Raw genomic sequence first — 13,917 nt, 5'->3', positions numbered from 1 at the left:
TTTTTAAATGTTTATCCCTTTTTGAAGAGAGAGCACAAGCGGGGGAAGGTCAGAATCCGAAGCAGGCTCCAGGCTCTGAGCTGTCAGCATAGAGCACAATGTGGGGCTCGAGCTCACGAACCACAAGATCATGACCTGAGCTGAAGTCGAACTTTTAACTGATTGAGCCACCCAGGCTCCCCTAAAGCATAAACTCTTGACTATCAGCAATTTATAGCAGTTCTCGGTTTTAAGGGGAAACAACCATAACAAAATAAACCTCAATCACTGTATAATTTTTTTGCATTTCCTGTTTTCTCAGTTATGGCTGCCACATACAGGTGATATCTCAATGTTGTTCAGATTGACCATCTACAGAAGGTGCAGAAAACTGTTTCTCTAAGAGTATGGTCACCGGTGTCTTTAATAGATGAGCCATCGCATTCTTTACTGGCAACAACATCCACTTACTCTATCTGCCCCTATTATAATCAAGATTCCATGATTTAAGAGGGGGTAAGGAGAGGGTTATGACTCCCAGAATCTGACTCCTTCTCAGAGAGAGGGAGACTTGGTCTGCGGTGTTTATTTTTATGTGGCTTTACTGGTCATGTGTTGACGGTGGCACACACCATTCAGCCTGGTTTGTGATGAGCAAGACAGTGCTTTCAGTTGTGAACCTGATACGCCCTACACCCCAAAATCACACAGCAAAGGAAATATAAGGTCACCCAAGACTTAAATCCTCACATTGTAACAAGCCAGTGTACAGCAGATATATAATCATTCCTTAGATTTGTAGAACAAAGAAATTTCACAGTGCCTATCCAGCTAATTTACTCTTCCTCGGGAAGTAAGCTGAGTAGGTGCTGCTATGCTTCCTTTATAATGAAGAAGGTGAGACCCAGAGAAAGTGACTTGTCCAGGGTCACCATGCAGTTGGGAAATTGGAGCTATAGTTCACCCCATGGAGTGTGTTCTCTCTACCTCTCTGTAGACTTTCCCCTTTATTATTTTTTTAAATGTTTATTTATTTTTGAGAGAGAGACAGAGCATGAGCAGGTGAGGACAGAAAGAGAGAGGGAGACATAGAATCCGAAGTAGGTTCCAGGTTCTGAACTGTCAGCCCAGAGCCTGACGTGGGGCTCGAACCCACGAACCACGAGATCATGCCCTGAGCCAAAGTTGGTGTTCAGCCGACTAAGCCACCCAGGTGCTCCTCAAAAATGTTTTTAAAACAGACTTTTAAAACCTGAAAAATACTCCATTATTTTGGTATACAACAATTTATTCAGTCAATTGCACATAATTCAGTCGTTGTGCTCATTTAGGTAAAGTTTTCCATTTTTACTAAACATCTTTGTGTCTAAAATGTGTTCACCCTTCTGATTGTTTCACAATAGATTCATACATGTGGAATTCTTAAAGGACAAGACTATTTTTTAAGATTTTTGATGCAAGACTGCCTAACTGCTTTCCAGAAAGACTGTACTAATTTATACTCCCTCCACAGTGGGGGGAAAAATGCTGATGTTACCAGACTTTGAGTGTCGTCATTTTTCAAACACTTTGTTATTTCAGTAGATTTAAAAATGGTATCCTAGGGTTATTTTATTTGTTTGGGTATTCCTGAGGTGAACTTTTGTTTTTCTAAGTTAATCATTCATATTGTCCATTGCCTACCTTTTTTTTTTTTTTTTTTTTAGTGTAACGGCAGTATTTCTCTTTCCTTCTTTAGTAATGAAGGATATAAATCCTTTTTTTCTGAAATATTTGTAGCAAATGTTTTCTGCCAGACTGTTGTAAGGCTTTTAAAAATTGTAATGACTTTCCGATGTACTTAAGTTTTGTATTTTCGTCAAGGAATCTATTGTTTTGTTCTTATTCCCTCGATTAGTTATCTGTACAGGATTTCCTTTTCCACCCAGAACTCTGACAAATATTCATCTCGATATTCATTTAAAATTGTCTCCTATCCATCTGTTTTTATTTTGCTATATGGTGTGTAAGGCAATACATTTTCTCTTTGTTTGCAAATAGCCAGATTTTTCAACAGATTTGCATAGTTTGAATCTTGATGTTAAATTGGACCAAAAAAGGCAGGGCGGGGGGCGGGGGGGTGGGTAATAGGAATATTTGGTGCTGGAGGGATTCATAAAGCTGCAGTGTTGGAAACGCCGATGGATGTCTGGGTGATCACCAGGAAAGGAAAACAGGAAAAACCAGTATTTGACAGCTGGTAAGTGGGTTCTAGGTTGTTCCTCCTTTCCCCCTTCTCCCCAAGTATGGAGAGTTCACCATACCACAGTGAACTGTCCCAGATTCCAGTAGTCAAAAGTCAGGGGCACCCCCAATTGTTTCCTGATGTGAAGACCTCACTCAACTACTGGAGAATGAACTTCTCTCCGAGCAAGTTGGCAAGGATGCCAGGAGGGGTAGAGACGTATAATTGTCTTGTGGATAGATGTAAGCTCAAGACTTGTCCACATTCAAACTGTTTGTGTTTCCATGGTCTCTCACAAAACTCTGTGTGTGTCTCTAGCATTGCACTTACAACATCATATTGTAATTTTTCTTTGTGTGTCTTCTTCCTCCTTATCCTGCGCCTAGGGTTTTTTTTTTAATATATGTTTTTTTTTTTTTTTTTTTAACGTTTATTTTTTTGAGACAGAGAGAGACAGAGCATGAACGGGGAGGGGCAGAGAGAGAGGGAGACAGAATCGGAAGCAGGCTTCAGGCTCTGAGCCATCAGCCCAGAGCCCGACGCGGGGCTCAAACTCACGGACCGCGAGATCGTGACCCGGGCTGAAGTCGGACGCTTAACCGACTGAGCCACCCAGGCGCCCCTTAATATATGTTTATGCAGTATAATAACAGTAAAGTGAATAAATCTTAAATGTACCATTCATTGAGTTTTGATAAATGTAAAGACCCATTTAACTGACACCCCAAATAAGACCTAAAACACTGTCATTATTCTAGAAAATTCCTCTGTGTGCTTTTCTAGTCATCACCCCCTCCATCCAGAGGCCACCACTATTCTGATTTCTATCCCCACAGACTAGTTTTGCATGAGTGGGGACTTCATATTGATTCTAAGTATGTGTTCCTCTGTGTCTGGCTCCTTCCAGTCTACCACATGATATTTGGGGGTCATTCCTATTGTCTCAAGTGTCCATAGTATGTTTCTTTTTGCTGCTGAGTTCATTCTAGCCCCATTTGTTGAAGAGCCTGTCCCTCCCACATTGATTTGCTTTGGCACCTCTGGCAAAGATCATTCGATAGTCATTGTGGATTTTTTTCTGCCCCATTGATCTATTTGTCTGTCTTTATACCAGTAACTTACTGTCTCAGAAATTGACGAGTTAATACTAACATTTATATGGAAACATAAAAACAATAGTCTTTTAAAAATCCCATAAAGCTTTATAGTGACACTTAAAATCAGGTTGTGTAAATCCTCCAACTATTTTATTTTTTATCAACTCATCAGTTTCTACAAAAACCTTCCTGGGAATTTCACTAGAATTACATTTAATCTGTAGATCAATTTTGTGAGAACCACCATCTTTACAATATTGATTCAGCTACCCTGTAAGTATGGTATATCTCTCCCCATTTATTTGTCTTAATTTCTCTCAATAATATTTTATAGTTTTTTTAAAATGTTTATTTATTTTGAGAGAGAGAAAGAGTGAGTGGAGGAGGGGCAGGCAGAGAGAGAAAGAGAGAGAGAGAGAGAGAGAGAGAGAATCCCAAGCAGACTGTGCACTGTCTGCACAGAGCCAAACAAGGGGCTTGAACTCACAAACCGTGAGATCATGACCTGAACCAGAATCAGGAATCGGATGCTTAACCGACTGAGCCACCCAGGTACCCCAATATTTTATAGCTTTAAGTGTACATGTCTCACCTATCTTTTTAAAAAGTGATCTGTATTTCGTGATATTGATTCTGTTGTAAATGCTATTGACTTTTAATTTCCTTTTCCAATTGTTTATTGGTAATACACAGAAATATAATTAAATTTTCTATATTGACATTATATCCTTAAACCTTGCTGAATTACTAGCTTCAGTAGGATTTGGGGGTAGATTCCTTTGATTTTTCTATATGCAAAATTGTGTCTCTGTAAATAAAGCTAACTTTATCTTATTTAAACTTGGTCTCTCCCAGTCTTCAGGACTCTTAATGGAGAGAAATACCATGTTGACTAGAAACAGTGAGAGTAGACATCCTTACCTTGTTTCTGACCTTAGAGGGAACATGGTCCATGTTTTATCATCCATTGTAGTGTTAAGTATAGGTTTTTTTTTTTTTTTATTTTTTTAACGTTTATTTATTTTTGAGACAGAGAGAAACAGAGCATGAACGGGGGAGGGGCAGAGAGAGAGGGAGACACAGAATGGGAAGCAGGCTCCAGGCTCTGAGCCATCAGCCCAGAGCCCGTCTCGGGGCTCGAACTCACGGACCGTGAGATCGTGACCTGAGCTGAAGTCGGACGCTTAACCGACTGAGCCACCCAGGCACCCCAAGTATAGGTTTTTATAGATGCCTTTTATCAGGTTAAGGAAGTTCTGTTCTATTCCGAATTTGCCTAGAGTTTTTCTCATGAAGTGATGGTGAGGTTTGTGAGATCCTTTTCCTGGACCTGCTGAGATGTTCATGTGATTTCTCTCCTTTGTTTTTTAATGGGATGGGTTACATTGTTTTTGTTTTTGTTTTTGTTTTTGTTTTTGTTTTTGTTTTTGCTTTACCCAACCTTGCATTTATTTGTGATAAACCTCACTTGGCCATGATATATTATCCCTTTTATATATTGATGGATTTGATTTGCTAATGTTTTGCTAAGGCTTTTTGCATCTCTGTTCATGAGGAATATCGGTTTGTAATTTTTTTGTAGTGCATTTGTCAAATTTTGGTATTAGGAATATGATTAGGAATACTAGGCTTTTTAAAGAAGGTCAAGAGGTAACCTCTCCTCCTTTGTTTCTGTAAGAGATTAAGATTGGCATTATTTCTTAAGTGTTTGATAGAATTTACCATTAGCACTATGTGGGCCAGAAGTGTTCTTTGTGGGGGAAACAATTTTAATGGTGAATTCAACTTCTTTAACAGATTTCAGGTCATTTATTTCTTCTTGTGTCCCATTTTGAAAAATTGTATTTTTCAAGGGATTATTCATTTCATACACATTGTCAAACTTGTTGGCATAAAGTTGTTTGGAATATCCCTTTATTTTTCTTTTAAGATCTGTAGGATTGGGGCACCTGGGTGGCTCAGTCAGTGAGGCGTCCGACTTTGGCTCAGTTCATGAGTTCAAGCCCGTCATTGGGCTCTGTGCTGGAGCGTGCTTTGGATTCTGTGTCTTCCTGTCTCTCTGCCCCTCCCCTGCTTGTGTTCTGTCTCTCTCTCAAAATTAAATAAACATAAAATTTTTTTTTTGAAAAATAAAAATAAATAAAAGTAAATATTTTTTAAAGTTTAAAAAAAAGCTCTGTAGGATTTGAGGCACTATCCTTCCTTTCATTCTTCATAGTGGTCATTTGCATTTTCTCTTTATTTTTTCCTTGTTCAATCTAACTAGGGATTTATCAATTTTATTGATCTTCTCAAAAATTCTTTTTTTTCTTTTTTGCTGTTTATTTCCTCCATTGTTTATCTGTTTTCTATTTCATGGATTTTCACTCTTTATTATTTGCTATTTTTCTATTTACTTTGAGTTTAGTCTATCATTCCTTTATTAGCTTCTTAAGAAGAAAACTTGGGGAGCACCCAAATGACTCAGTCAGTTGAGTGTCCGACTCGATTTCAGTTCAGGTCTTGATCTCCGGGTCATGGACTCAAGCCCCGTGGTGGGCTCTGTCCTGGGCATGATATATATGTGTTTTTCCTTGAGATTTTTTTTTTTCTCTAGAAGAGTATTGTTCAATTTCTAAATATTCTAATATTTTTGAGATCTCTTTTTGTTATTGGTTAAATTTGTTATTAGTTAAATTCTAGTGTGGCCAGAAAATATACTCTGTATGATTTTTGTGTTACCCAAATTTTTTTTCATTTTTCTTCATTCCTATGGGAATGAAGATGTGCTGCAATCTTTTACATGCTAACCTGAAACAGAATTCTCTCCCACTTAACTTAGTTTCTGGAAGACGGGAATTACACCTTAGAGTTGATGTGTGGCAGGGCTTGCCACATAACAGAAGTTCAGTAAGTATAAGAATTAAGTTATTAACGAATGGTGAAGATTGGGACAAGGGAAGGGTTATGACTAAAACATGGATTTACTGTCAAGTTTAACTCATGGTATAACATGCAAACACATGGCTCCATACAGTTTGTGAAAGAACTCCAGGAAGACAGAAGGATGGGTATGAACTCTACAAATCCAAATGTGGTTGAAATTGATCTCAAAATGTAGTAATACAGTAATTATCATTTTCATTGTGCTTTGTAGTTGATAGCTTAGATACCTTTTCTCATAGAAGGGAAGGCATAATGTAGAATGATCCATGTGGTTTCTGGAGACCTCGCTATTGAGCTCAGAAATTTAGTGGACGTAACCACTAGAATTACAAGAATCTATTAAGAAAATGGATACTAACAAGAAATGTAAAGTGGGGACGGCTGGTGCTAATGAGGCTGATAATAACAGCTAACATTTACTGAGCATTTATTTTGTAATAAGCGCGATGCTAAACAGTGTATGCTCCCAACAACCCTATCTTATGATACCCACCTCACAGATGAGACCCAGACAGCAAACTGATTTGTCCAAGGTCATACAGTTAAAAAATGAGGAAGCCAGGATTTGATTTTGATGAGACGCAGACAGCAAACGGATTTGTCCAAGGTCACACAGTTAAAAAATGAGGAAGCCAGGATTTGATCCCAAGCACTACAACCTTTGAGATTTGTGAAAAAGTTCTGAAGGCTGTTATTATTCCCTGGGACTTGTCATAAATGGAAACTTCGACTCTCCAGGTAGGGGTAGGATTTTGCACACATATTTGATCTGTATCTCCCTCCAGAAGTAGAGTCAGCAAGGGATTTTCAGTGTAAAAGAGGTATTGTGAAAAGCCAGTGTGTGGGGGCGGGGGCTGAGGGACAAGGAAGGGGAAGCCAGTCTGTGAGGGGCAAGTCGAAAATTAAAGTTTGAGACAAATCTAGTACAGGCTGAAAGGGGCCAAGGACTGGTGACAAGAGTAGAACCAAATGGGGACAAGAACAAGACAGAAACCAGAAGCTAATAGTGCAGGACCACTATTTGACCCCGCATGGGCCAGGCACTTTTTTGTTTGTTTTTCAACGTTTTTTGTTTTTTTTGTTTTTGTTTTTTTTTTATTTTTGGGACAGAGAGAGACAGAGCATGAACGGGGGAGGGGCAGAGAGAGAGGGAGACACAGAATCTGAAACAGGCTCCAGGCTCCGAGCCATCAGCCCAGAGCCTGACGCGGGGCTTGAACTCACAGACCGCGAGATCATGACCTGGCTGAAGTCGGACGCTTAACCGACCGCGCCACCCAGGCGCCCCGTGTTTGTTTTTAATTTTTTAATGTTTATTCATTTTTGAGAGACACAGTGAAAGTAGGGGTGGGGCAGAGAGAGAGGGAAACACAGAATCTGAAGCAGGCTCTAGGCTCTGAGCGGTCGGCACAGAGCCCAACATGAGGCTCAAACCCACGAATGGTGAGATCACGACCTGAGCCAAAGTCAAATGGTTAACCAGCCACCCAGGCGCCCCTGGACCAGGCAGTTTTAAAGCCATTATATCATGTGATCTTCACAGCCACTCTAAGAGGTAATTACTACTGTGTCTCCCTTATAGATCTGCACCAGCCATGTGTGGAGTGTGTGTTAACATTTGATGGGCTTAGAATTCCAAGATCTTAAGCACTGTTTGTCTCCAGCCATAGTGGAAAGTTTTGGATCAGAATCTGAGGGTGAGAAATGGAGACAGGGGACAGTCAGGAAGCCAGTGACTGGGACAGATCCCTCTTGGTACTACTGCCATTACAAGCTGGCTTCTGGTGAGCCATCTAGTTTTTTGCTGGTACTGCTCCTGGGGCTGCTAAGAGACACCCAGACTTCTCAAACAAAGTTGTTAGTTATGTTTGGCAAGGGACAAAAACACATCCGTGGCTTGATCAATACTGTTATTGGCGCTCGCAGCATTTATGTTCTTTTCATATTCCCTATCCAGGAAAGAAACTTCAAGTTGGAAGAGGCAAGGTTCCCACAGATGTTGGTGACAGAAAATGGAAACCCAGGCAAGAAATAAGGAATGTTCTAAAGGCCCTCTCAGGGTCCCAGGGCCTGGCCAGATAAATTAACTTCTAGGAGACTTGTATGCTTTGAAGAGCTGAGACATTGAGGGAAGGGGCTAGAAGCCCAGCCACTGGAAAATTACGATCTTTTAAAAAAAATGGGCAGGCAGTTTGGATGATCTTTGGTCACGCGAGCTGGACATTGTCTCCAGGTGAGAAGTAAGGAGTCAATGCATTTTCCCGGATGTACCACATTTCTTTCTGAGAGTTGCTAGACTGGTTTTTGGGTATTGTGTAAACAGAATGCGTTTGTAGCAGTCCTTTTGACAGCTAAAGTCCCTGTCCTTGAAGACAGACGAGATGCACCTCTGGGCAGGAGCAGAAGGTAGCCGGATCAGGTAGATGAAGAACTGATTGAATATAGAGTACTAATTAATAGATTGATGACGATCCGGAGAAAGGATCTTTCACACTACAGGTTTCTGGCCTCCGTCTTGCCTTGTTAACTATTTTTATTAATGACTTGGATGAAGACGTTGATGGCCTGGTGATAAAATTTGTGGATGACACAAAGCTGGAAGAGCTAGCTCATAAGTTGGATGGCACAATTGGGATGCAAAAAAGATCTGACGGACTGAAACAATGGACCAGATCTAATAGGATTATGTTTAATGGGGATAAATGCAAAGTCCTGCACTTGTTTAAAATAAACAAACAACTAAGATGGAATGAGCAGCAGATGCGCTTTGATAGTAGCCTACGTGGAAATGATAGAGATGTTTCAGTTGGTTATCGGCTCAAAACGAATCACTGTTGCACCGTAAATTTGGACTGTAACGGGAAGGGGGTAGAATATAAGAGAGGCAATAACCTTTCTTCCTCCAAAATGATGGCTCTTATTTTCAGTTTGCTATATGGCAAACATCTTTCTGTGGATTCTCTCATCCAGTCTCACTATCCTGTCAGGGGCTACTATTACCCCATCTTACAGATAAGGAAACTGAAGCTCGAGGAGACTGAGTAACGTGTCCAAAGTCGCATACAAGAGCCGGGACATGAACATGGTGTTCTGATCCCACCTTGTGCTAAACCACCATTCCAGGCTGCCTTTGGGCCCTTTGGCTTACACCTAGATAGAGCTGATATACCTTATACCTTGGTATATCCAGTCACCTTATAAAAGTAATATCTCTACACAGACAGAGTTGAAGACTTGAGATCATAGACATATGGGATGAGAAAAGGCAGGCTGGGCCATGGTGGGAGGGACGCAAGGAAGAAGGCGGGTGTTAGGATCCCTGCCTTCATATGTATAACAGGCTTCAAGTGTTCCTTCCTGGAGTCTTGGAAGGCAGAGCCATGGCCAAGGGGGTGAAAATACAGAGGCATGTTTAGGTTCAAGTAACAATGCACTTTCTAATAATTTGAGCACTCTTGACGATGGACTGGCATCTCGTGAGGGAGTGTCCCTAGATGGCATACAGCACGGGCCAACTGATCACTTGTCAGAAGCAGACGCTGGACCAGGTGACCTTTTGAGTTCTCCTCCTACTGAGGCCATCTCTGCTTCTGGACTAGTCCTAACATCTGGACTAGGGAGTCGGGGCATTTTTAGGCACCGGGGCAAGTCCTGCGGTTTTTGATTTATTGCATTTCAACAATGAATGCTGATAACCTGTTCCCCTTCAGGGAGTTTTTATTTTGTTTCATTTAATTTCATTTCATTTCATTTCATTTCATTTCATTTATTTATTTATTTATTTATTTATTTTCTTAAACTTCTATTCTTTGGGGATTTTTGAAGTATGTGCTATACTCTTTATCCATATAACAAAAGCTGCCAGGCAGACCCACTGTGGAAGGATTTAAGAACAAATAAGGAAACAAACACATGTAATGCTCTCTACTTCCTTGTGGTGTTTGTGTCTTCTCATTTACAGCCAACTTATCAGATAGCTGATACTGTCAGGATTTTTTGAATAGCTGCATATATACCGTTCACTCTGCCTTTGCTATCCCAAAGTTGGCCCTTCTGAATCCTCTCTCCCCTGTTCTGCTGCGGTCTGGTGAAAGAACTATTACATTAATAGTTAGGACTACAAATAGGAAATGAGTAAATAGGTTCAGAGAAAGGAACCAGAGAGCTGTTCAGTTAGTAAATTGCATGATACAATCTATAATACATGGACTTTGGTACGTCCATTTGATTAGAGACTTCTCTCTCCCCCACTTCCAAAACTCTAGAGTATCTTGTATCTTTGTTCTGGGAAGCTTAAGGTGTGTGGACTTGTGGCCCCATATATAAAATGCTTTTAAAGTTCGGCTTCCCATGTCAGGAGAAGGAACAATGGCCCCGCAGTGAGGCCGCCACCCCAGCACACACCGGCCGGCTAAGCCCTCAGAGCATCCCGTGGGGCCCCTGTGTGTTGGGGAAAACAGTGGCTGCCCAGGATAACGAGACCATGTCAGGCATTGTAGGCAAATATGCTTGGGCCAGCACTCCACAGTCTCACGCTGCAGTTGTGTGTTCCTAGGGAGCCCACACCATCTTAATCATGCCTGCCAGGGAAGAAATTCTCCTTTCTCTTTTTTTCCCCAAGACGTATTTCCCCTGTATCGTTTAAACATATTAAATCACTGTTAGTACGCAGAGTGGGCATCATGTTAGCATAAGATCTAATCAGAGCGAGTCTGCTGGTCTCCAAAGGCTTTATTCTTTTTGTCTCTTTCCTCTGTTTTCTTGTTAGACTGAAGAGCCTTTTCTGACATCCTCATTTGTTCTGCTGTGTAATAGCATGGGATCTTTCAGAGCTGTCGACATCTGCTGCACTCTAGAGAGCTGCAGAACCGAGCCAGCAAAGCAATAATAATTATGCCCAAATGGACTGCAAAGGATGTGAGAGATAAGAAGGAAGACCAGAAAAAAATACACTCGATGCAATGGTGTTCCAGCCTGAAGTGAGTGAATGTGTGTGCGTGTGTGTGCATGTAAATGTACAGTCGCTGAGGCCATACACCTGTATGTGCGTTGAGGACACACATCCTTTTCCTGAGAGCAGTGGACTGGAAATCAATCTGGCTCAGCGCTCTCCAAATTCCCAATCCTTGCTCCTTCCCCCAGAAGGCCACACTCAAGGTAGGTGCGGCTTCCTACATTGCAGGGTAGTTTGTAGGACACCGTGGAGAGAGACCTTCTTCCTTCTGCCCCAGCCCCCCCGCTCCGCCCTTATGCGTAGCTGTGTCTTCTTCCCTGGATCTACTCTGAGGATAAATTCGGCTTGTTGGAAAGAGGCTGTACATCTTCCTGATTGTCAACATGCTAGTTATTAAATACCTGGCCTGTTGGCCCTCCCCTAGGATTAAAACTAGCAAACTGGCATCTACTGGATGCTTAGTATTTGCCAGGCACTATGTAAGCCCTTCATGTGCAGGATCATTCTTCCTTAAATAACTCTACCAGCTTGGTGTCACTGTATCCCCATCTGCAGGTGAAAAGATTAGGGCATGGAGGGTCCCCCAGCTGACAAAGAGGGGCTTCAAAAATGGACCCTGGGCTCTCCTACCCCGGCATCGGCCTTCCTGGATACAAGGCCATATGCCCAGAGGCCCCGCTTGTGCACTGACAGAGAGACTGGTTTTTAAGGCTGTGGTTACTCGAGAACAAAAGAACCGGTCATACCGTTCATGTGTGACTCTTCACAAAGCAGCCAGGCCGCTCAGTGACACACTTGGTCACTTTCATGAGCAACCAGTCAGTTGAACAAAGAGAACCGAAATAAAATAAACTCCCCAAACCAAGGGGGCCCAGGTGTTTTTTTTTTCCTCCCCCATTGGGTTAGCTGATTATTTTGCAGAATCCGAGACTCCTACCGAGGCCAGTTGTCTTGAGGTCACTTAGGGCCCAGGAAGGGCGAGCAGGCCCCACACCTGGTCTCAGGACCCTGCTTCAGCCAGAAGCCAGCGCACCTGGGATGGACCAGCCCTCAGCACCAGTGGGAGGCTCGTCAGTCGAGAACATATGGTTCCTGCCTGTGCCATCCGCCTCCCTCAACCCTATTCCAGCCCTGGCCCCACCATATAGCCCCACCGGTCCCACTCTGGAACTTATACCGTGATCTCCCGACATCCTTTACTTCTTCAGAAGCCTCCTTAGAAGGCCCAGGTAACTCATTTATGCTGGAGTGACCCCTCTTAGGAAGATTCATTTTAACTAGAGGAAATGCTTGAATTAGACCAAAGGATTACATCTCCAGTAGTGGTATCATAGGCTTCCCCTTCTCCTAGTAAGGGAGCCAGTGGCTCTGGGGAAAGCCTCCATGGCATCTTTATCATCACGCTCTGTGAAAAAGGGAAGAGCCTTTTTCCATCTACTTCAGTGGCTGAATGAGGGTGGAGCAGAGACCAGGGTACAGAACTTCACACAGGTGTCCCACTCAAGACTTGGGAGTCGTGGAGGTCCTTATGGGAATGCATTTCACAGACTTAACAGTGTGAAATGTGAAATTCAACACCCAGTAACATTTTGGAGCGAAAAGAGAAAAAAACCGTCCTAAACAGTTAAAAGCTTGGGCAGAAAAATGGGCAAACAGGGATTATTCTGGGGATGGACGGAAAAAAACCTCGAATGGGGGGGTGGGAAATAAAGTCACGTGCACCACAACATCTACCTGCAGCTGTGTTGCTGAAAATCCCCCAACAGGAAGCGTGAGCAGCCAGCGGGATGGAAACTGCCAGTACAATGAAGCATCAAGGAGGGCCAGGGCTGGTTGGGGCCGTGGATGAAACTGGAGCCCATCTGGGACCAAGAAATAACCTGGCTCCTCTCTGCACCTGCCGGGCATCGGTACACGTGTGGTCAGGCGCAACCTGGGCCAGAATTAATACATTTTGTTAATGTTTTTATTTCTGAGAGCGAGAGAGAGAGAGAAAGCACGAGCATGGGACAGGCGGGTGGGTGCAGAGGACCCCAAAGAGGGCTCTGCGCTGACAGCAGCAAGCCAGACACAGGGCTTGAACTCAAAACCTGAGATCATGACCCTGACTGAAGTGGCACCCTCAGCCGACTGAGCCACCCAGACACCCCCAGAATTAGTATTCATAGCCCAGTGATAGTAATGGTCACACTATGTTCATCGATGGTAGCTCCTAGAACCACAAGTAGCCAGCAGGTGAAATGTACTCAGCTAACCGTGATTTGGGTTATAACACATCACATCGTCCTCTTGGCTTTTGGTTTTTGACGTGATAATTCTTTCACCTCCGTAAAGAGTTGTAAGCCATACAGGAACTCTAATGACAATTTAGGAATTCATAGGGTACGTGTATGATTCTGTGTTGTCTTCCTGAGTACCCGTGTTCAGTCATTTGGATCCGTAGCTGATCTTCCCTGGTGAATTGGAACAATGTGTGGAGAGCCCCCAAGAGAAGGAACTCTGAGATCTTAGGGAGGCCAGTGGACACAGGGCTCCTATAACCCTTTCTGGAAGGGGTACAGATGCGAGAGAGCTGGCCCCTGAGAGCATCTATACAGCCAAAGGCCACTGCCTGGCTCAAGTCCATGCAGATCAGCATATCTGCATATTGTAGTTCAGTAGGGACTGCTGCTCTTGATTTAATTAATAGTTTGTTTGCATAATTTTCCTTAGGAAGGACTATTAGCACATCAAAAGGA

The 13,917-nt window shown here is 42.6% G+C and overlaps 1 long non-coding RNA gene across 1 annotated transcript in view; it reads left to right on the top strand.

Annotated features, from left to right (window-relative positions):
* The window catches only part of LOC144617208 (uncharacterized), a 112,937-nt gene extending 101,745 nt beyond the window's left edge, over positions 1-11,192 (top strand). Inside the window, exons 5-6 of the long non-coding RNA XR_013557414.2 lie at positions 8,183-8,458; positions 10,994-11,192. This is a non-coding gene — a long non-coding RNA (uncharacterized LOC144617208). The remainder of the gene's footprint in view (positions 1-8,182; positions 8,459-10,993) is intronic.
* The last annotated feature ends 2,725 nt before the right edge of the window (positions 11,193-13,917 follow it).

Source organism: Panthera onca, chromosome C1 (genome assembly GCF_046562875.1).
Source record: "Panthera onca isolate mPanOnc1 chromosome C1, mPanOnc1 haplotype 2, whole genome shotgun sequence".
Taxonomy (NCBI): Eukaryota; Metazoa; Chordata; class Mammalia; order Carnivora; family Felidae; genus Panthera; species Panthera onca.
The sequence above is the reverse complement of the archived record's forward strand: the minus strand, read 5'-3'. Positions and strand labels throughout refer to the sequence as shown.